The following is a 7,908-nucleotide window of genomic DNA, read 5'->3' on the forward strand; positions in this document are numbered from 1 at the left end:
CTCGCACATGTATCCTTAGAATTCTCATCAATGCATTCTCCTGGTCTTCGTTAAGTTCGGAGGAAATAATTACTGGCAGTTTCTTGTTCTGCCCCAAAAACATGTACTTTAAATTATTCGGCAGGGTTTTTAATTCCAATGTTGGTGGTTCTACTAGGGACAGTTGCGTTGTTTTTCTTTCTTCTTTTTCTATTGGCCCTTATTCTTGGTTTACGATCATCTCTTCTTCCTTGCTTGTTTTTGTTATGATCGCATTACAGGCAGCAATGGATGCACTTGCATCCTCTTCGTCAAACTTTTCTTCTTCAATCAAATTCTGGTCGTCGTCTGAGTCATGCAAGTCTTCTTCATCATGAAACTTCATGGCACGGATTATGTTGAACTTGATCTTCTGTCCATTGATGCTCAAAGTGATCTCCCCTTTATGCACATCAATCTGGGCACGACTTGTTGATAAAAATGGTCGCCTCAAGATGATAGGCACATCTTCGTCAGCCTCGTAATCCAAAATGATGAAGTCGGCTGGTAGGATAAATTTGTCAATAGTGATCAGCACATTCTTCACCTTCCCTCTGGATGCACCAGAGATCTATCTGCAAGTTGGAGAGTCACGGTCGTGGACACAAGTTGCCCCACATTCAGCTGCTTAAAGATCGACAGAGGCATCAAATTGATGCTAGCTCCAAGGTCACACAAAACTTGCCCAATGTACAGTCCTCCTATGGAGCAGGGTATAGTAAAGCTCCCAAGATCGCTCATCTTTGGTGGAATTATTGATTTCGAACTTTGCGTTAAAGCCACCGTGGCAAACTTACCAGCTCCCCTCTTCTTGGTTACCATATCCTTCAGAAACTTTGCGTAGGCAGACATCTCCTCAATCGCTTCACTGAATGGAATATTAATATGTAATTGTTTTAACATAGACAGGAACCGTTGGTACTGTACCTTTTCATTCTTTTTCTTTCTTAGTCTTTGTGGGAAAGGTGGTAACTGCACTTTCACGGTCCCCTTCTCTGTTGGCTTTGAGGTGGACGTAACTTCTGGCTCTATTGCTTCTTTTTCTCCTTCTTCTTGTGTCACTGCAATTTCAGGTTCCGCCGCAATGGGAGCAGTTCGACTCGACTCTTTTCTTTCTTCCTCCACAGTTTTGCCACTCCGCAATGTCACAACCTGACATTGCTCTTTACCAGATCCCCTCGGGTTGCATGGGAGTTTTGTTGAACTCGGCAGAGCCCTTTGCGGTCTTCTCTTTAGCTCACTAGCAATCTGGCTCATCTGTAATTCTAGATTGCGAATAGACGTAGCCTGACTTTAAAGCATTGTTTCGTTTTTCTCTATATATTGCTTCAAGCGGCATTTCAGGTAAGAAGATTCGGCGGTTGTGAGCTACTGGCTTGATTGCTTGTCTGATCGTTATTGCGCGGGAAGAATCTATGTGGCTCTTCTTTCTGCGCCACAGGTTAGAAATTTTGCTGCTGATTCTTCCATGTAAAATTGGGGTGGTTTCTCCACCGGGGTTATAGGTATTCGAAAATGGATTTTTTTCACAAAGTAAATAGATTGTGGATTCTGTGGGCATTCTTCCATCGCGTGCCCATTACCGCAAGTCGCACACCTTGCGGTGTTTTGACTAATTGCATTGATTTGCCCATTTTGCGGTGTTGGGCTGCTGATCGCAATTCCCTGAATTAAGTTCATCATTGTGGTCATCCGATTCTGTAGTGAAGTAATAACATCATTACTTGCATCATTATCCTTGATTCTTAGTCTCTGATCACTCTCTCTTCAATCTTCGTGGTTCTTAGAGATGCGATCCAAGATATTCTTAGCCTCGTCATACGTTTTGTCAAGTAGACCACCAGCGGCTGCCACATTGGCAGTGATCTGCGAAATGGGATTTAAGCCATGATAAAAGATTTCCATCAAAAGGCAGTCTGGTAAACCATTATGTGGACAGTCCTTGACCAACCTTTTAAACCTCGCCCAGGCATCGCTGAGCGATTCGTCCATGTCTTGTTCAAAATTTTTTATGAGTTTCCTTCGTCTAGTGTTCTTAGTAGGTAGAAAATATTTCTTCATAAATTTCTCTACGACCTGTTCCCATGAAGTGCTCTCTCCCGACTCGAGGGAATACACCCATTTTCTTGCCTGATCACAAAGAGAAAATGAGAACAAAATTAGTCGAACTTCTTCGGCAGAGATGTTCAGGAACACAAAAGTATTGCAGATTTCTATAAAGCTTCGGAGGTGGGCGTGCGGATCCTCGCCACGCCGACCTCCGAATTGTCCTGCAGTCTGGATCATCTGCAGCATCACCGGCTTCATTTGGAATCGGCTTCTGTCGAGGCCTGGCCTCATGATTCCTGGAGAGAAATCATAGAGGTTTGGCAATGCATAGTCCCTAATGAGCCTATTGCGATCGTTTTCCAGGAGGATTGGATTCGCCATGACATTGTTTTCGTTTAGTGCTCCGTTTCCAAGCTGCTCCACCATCTCTTCTTTATCTGAATGTTGTTGTTGGCGGTTTCTTAATCTTCTTCTGAATGTCCTCTCAATCTCCGGGTCGTAATTCGCCAGAAATTGAGAGTCTGCAAAGAAATCAGAAAAATTATCGTTAGCACACTATTTTGCCAAAGTCCTTGGCAACGGCGCCAAAAACATGATGCGTTGTTTTATGATGTGGAATTATGGATGAAATGTGTTGATGAAGTTGCATTGAGCACTCAAGTTTTCTCAGTGGAATCCAAGTATAAACCCCACTGAGTTTCCTGGCAAGTCCAGGGTCGAACTTAGAGACTTGGGAAAACAGGTTGCGGTGGTAATTTTTCGGACAACTTTGCAGTAACCAAATAAATAAATAAGTTGTTGGAGTTGTTGTTGATTGCAGTAATGTAAAATAAACAAATGCGGCGGATTTGAGAAAAGTCTGATTGTGTGATAGATGCACTGAGTATGTGGATGAACGAGTTGAGAAGGTCCTTAGCTAGCGTTACTTGGGAATGCGTCAGACTATGCGATCATGCTACAACCATGCACAACAAGTGATTTTTCAATGCAAATGCGATGCTCCTACGTCTAAAAGGCATGTGTTGAATGCAAAATTGTCTATAGAACTTATTCCTAAGTGTTTACTCTTTTCCTATGTGGTGATGTAAGATGCATAAAGGCAAGTTGACCGCACACAATCATATCCTATCTTTAGGATGCATGCGATATGTTAATAGCAAACAATGCTTATTCCTAAGCTCCTATCTCTTGATTATGCATTCTACCCTGACTCTCCCGAGCCTAGATTCTAACCCAACTTTCCTAAGCCTAGATCCTGTCCTTAGACAACCCTCCCGAGTATCTCTAATGGACGAATGAAGCATACATAATACAAGATAATCGCATAGAATGAAGATTCCCATTTGTGCTAGCTAAATACTTCTCAACCCATTCAACAGATTTAGCTACTCATGCATAAATAACAGAGAGTGAACAGATATAGAGAAGTAAATTCCATTTTTATAAATGAGTTTGAATACAAAATAACAATGGAAGTTAAAGGTAGAGAGCCTAGTAGCAATCCCTTGTTGTCCAAGGCTTTTACATTGGTAACTCTATTCAGTTCAAAAGATATTCCTGCTTCTGCAGGAGTCGGCCCTCTCTCTGTTCTTGAAGCTTTTAGCGCTCTCTCAAGCTTACCGAAACGATCTGTTGGCACAACCTTCTTCTCCCCGTCTTCCTTAAAGAAAAAGAAAATCTAAGAACAAGAATAAACTCTGAATAGAACTTGTGAACTCGTGAGATGGTGAACCCCTTTTTTGAAGGATGCCTTTGGTATTTATAGAGCTTCTGGGGTGAAAGGCAGCTTCTCTCTTATGAATGCACAGATGGAATGGCTTTAATTCCCTGACTGATGCACCGAATATTTGTCACCGAAAAGCTGAATGTACTTATTATCGTTAGCGGTTGTCAACTTAATTCGGATTTGACTGTCATCAGCTTTCTATCCCATCGTGATTAATTATGCCTTTCACCCAGATGCGCCCACTAAGTTGTGCTGACTCTGACTCTATGCGGCAATCCTTCTTGAGTAGATGTTTGCGAACACCATCACTGCAAAGCCTTGCGGTAATGCTGCGCTCGACCAATGATTTCTTATGATCGCTCTTTTCGCCTTGCGTCAACGCATATTCTGGATAAAAACACAAAAATCAACTGTTTCTATGCAATGAACGCATGCGACCGTAATTTTATGAATTTGATGCTTTTTGGACGCAATCTAACATATTTTATCAACGCAAACCAGCATTGTTGAAAAACTTAGTACTATGATAACGTGCATTTCTACCCGTTATCATATACCCCTGAACAACTTATCTAGCTTTATTTCTAGTGAAATTGTCATTCTCATCAGACTTTTTCTTGAATATCCATTTTGTGCCAATAACCTTAATAGATACTGGCCGAGGGACAAGAGTTAAGACATTATTTCTCACAAATTATTCGAGTTTTTCCTACATAACATTGACCCAACATTCATCCTTAAGAGCTTCTTTGATATTTCTTGGTTCAACAGGAGTGGTGAAGCAAATATTTCTGATCAAATTCAGATAATTCACTTTATCTTTCTTTCTAGTTGTCATCTCTTCTTCAAGATTACCAATGATATTTCTAGTGGGATAAATTTTACGAACTTTTTTAGAGAGGTGCTTGTTACTTGTTTCAACTTCCTCAGATGCGAACTTGTTATTCTCTATTGGAGAATGCATGTCAGAGGATATGTTAAGAACATCTGCATTGACAAGTGAAAGCATGCTGGAATCTTCTTCTTTCTCAGTAGTAGAAACTGGTAGATTTATAACATCATCAATCACAAAATTGATTGATTCTACATCACAACAAGGTCGTTTATTACACACACGGTATGCACGATTATTTGAGGAATATCCAAGAAATAGGCCTTCATCAGATTTGGAATCACATTTTCGCCTAACTTCCCTATCAACCAAGATGTAACAAGTATTGCAAAAAATATTGAAGTATTTAAAGCTTGATTTTTTTGTTTCCATATTTCATAAATAATGCTAGTGGTACTTAGACGTAAAACAACTCTATTGTGAATATGACATGTTGTGTTCATAAGCCCAAAACTGGAATGACATATGTTTAGCATGTAACATTGCGTGAGCCATCTCTTAAAGAGTTTGATTTTTTCTTTCCACCATCCTATTTTGTTGAGGAGTGCAGGAGCAGAAAATTCATGATGAATCCTAGAAGAATTACAAAACGTAGTAAATTGAGAATTTTCAAACTCCCTACCATGATCGCTCCTAATTCATATCACATTTAAATCTTTCTCACGTTGTAATTGGAGATATAGAGATTCAAAAGTAGTAAATGCATCTGATATTTCATGGAGAAAGTAGACCCAAGTATATTTGAAGAAGTCATAAAAAACAACTAGTATATATCGTTTACCTTCCAAACTTTCTAATTGCAAAGGTCCCATGAGGTCCAGGTGGAGAAGTTCCAAGATACATGTGGAGTGAAAATTCTATTTATGTGAAGTATGAATATGTTTACCTGATTGACAGTCACCACAAATAATTCCAGTTGAAGAAGGTCGAGATGGAAGTCCAAATATAACCCTTTTTGCTAGTGCCTTTTGAATAGTCTTTATGTTCACATGCCCATGGCATTTATGCCACAGACTTGCTTCATCTTGTTGTGAGAGATGACAAACCTGTAAAACATTGTTAAGATTCTACAAGTAGTAATTATCAGATGAACACATACCTGTCATAACAAGAGCTTTAGCATCGTTGTGACAACACATTGGTCTTTTGTAAAATTCACGTTTAGACCTTGATCACACAACTTATTGATGCTAATAAGATTGGCACTGAGCCCTTCAACTAGCATTAGATCATTCAAGGGCGGAAGACCTGAGTAATTAAGTTTTCCTTTCCCAATGATCTTACCTGAAATACCATCTCCAAATGTGACCTTTCTCAAGCTGATAGATTTAAGGTCAAACAAATAGTTTTTTTCACCAGCCATATATCTAGAACTCCCATTATCAAAGTACCAATCTTCTTAGACAAAAGAACTAAGGGATATCAATACAACATTGCATTTATTTAGAGCATTCTTCACTCTCTAAACCTGTTTTAATTTTTACTCTCTTTGATATTTATTTTGAGAGAAATGAGGAGCCTTGTTTGATTTTGTAGATCCGTGAAGAGTTTTCACTGATAGCAAAATGGACATTTGTGACCCACTCTTCCACAAAAGTGACAAATTCATCTTGGTCTGTATAGTCTATTGACTTTCCATTTTGAAATGTTGGAAGAAGTTCTTGTAAAAGCCATATGATTCAGGATTCTGAGCTGTAACAAACTTAATCTTTTGCTTCCCTTTGAGATGAGACTGTCTATTGGACTGACACTCACTTTTTGAAAAACCAAGCCCAAAGTTATCACCAACTGTCTTTCCTTTTATCAGTATTTTCTCCAGAGACTCAGTACTAGTGCTCAACATTATGACATTTTTACACATAGAATCTTTCTCCAAATATAACCTAAGTAAATTCTTGCTTCAGATCGGCAATAGTAGACATAAATCTGTGTTTGTCAGCCAACAAATACTTAATTCTTTCTTTTTGCACATAAAAAACTTTCAAATCATCTTGTCATTTATTAAAAAGAGCTTGATAAGAAGAATCAACAGACACATGTTTGGTAGTATCGTCAAAATTTTCTAGATACACATCATACTAAAAAATCTCACTTGACGAGGTATCAGATGAGATGTTACTAACAAATACCTTGATATTTTAACTTTTGAAGTTGCTTCACGAGCAACGGATAAGATATCTCATGCCTCCTTAGCAGAGATACACGTATTAATCATTGCATAGGATGCTCTCACTCCCATGTCTCTATATGAATGATTTGTGGATCACATCATTTATATCAGTATACAAAATGGGTCACATCCAATAGTGTTACCAAGATGAAATACCCAACTTCATCCATATACTTATAGACCATTTAGGTTATATACTATAACTTGATCCTGTTTATGTCACCACATAAAATCAAAGTATTCCTACTATAGCTATGGATTTGTTTATTGGATTTTCATTATGAAATGTAATATCAATGACTTTATTAAATAAAATATTTGATCCAATCGATTTTGGTATTATCGTCTCGATTTTGATTCCCAATGATTTTGGAGGAGTTTTTGACACAAAGTTGACACCTCTGATTCAAAAAGAAAAATATTGAGAAGGTTTCGGACTTGAAACCTAAGAGGTGAAAATGGTTTCAGAGGTGAAACCGAAGGGGAACAAATGTTTCAAGAAAGGCTTTGATACCATAAAAATAAGTTTATTTTTTTTCTTCTGTTTGTACATAGTTACCATCCTCAATTTAAAGAAGGGAAAAAATCAAATGTTTCTCCCCATAATCCGTTTTAGATAGTATAGATTTATTACAAATATCACATATATTATCCAAATAAAATGTCAAAAATTTAAACGATGTTTTATCGATTAACCGTTGTCACTCAAGACTCTTGAGAAGAAGGGAACCTCTCCAAGATTCATGCAATTATTTTACTTTTTCATTGCATTCTTGAATTTTATGTTAGTTTTCGTTCAGATTTCTTCCTCTTCTGACATGTATAGACTTTTCACTGTCTTTTTCTTTTTTTCTTTTCTTTTTTTCCTTTTTTGCCAATTTTCTTGGTGTTCTTGTGTTTTTGGTTTGTGAGAACTACAGGATGTGGTATGTTGAAGCTAAGAGTTTTGTTTTGACTTCAGATTTAATACATAAGACGAAGGAAACTGAATCTTTCTCCGTCTCTCACTTTTTTTTTAGTATTAAGTTAGGGTTTCTTTGCATTTTGTGCAAT

At 38.1% G+C, this 7,908-nt stretch overlaps 1 pseudogene; it reads left to right on the forward strand.

Annotated features, from left to right (window-relative positions):
- Positions 1-1,939: 1,939 nt before the first annotated feature.
- LOC150035923 (small nucleolar RNA R71) lies at positions 1,940-2,037 on the forward strand (annotated as a pseudogene).
- The last annotated feature ends 5,871 nt before the right edge of the window (positions 2,038-7,908 follow it).

The sequence above is a fragment of the Benincasa hispida genome, chromosome 5 (genome assembly GCF_027475165.1).
Source record: "Benincasa hispida cultivar pf3 chromosome 5, pf3_genome.v1.1, whole genome shotgun sequence".
In the NCBI taxonomy this organism is placed as follows: domain Eukaryota; kingdom Viridiplantae; phylum Streptophyta; class Magnoliopsida; order Cucurbitales; family Cucurbitaceae; genus Benincasa; species Benincasa hispida.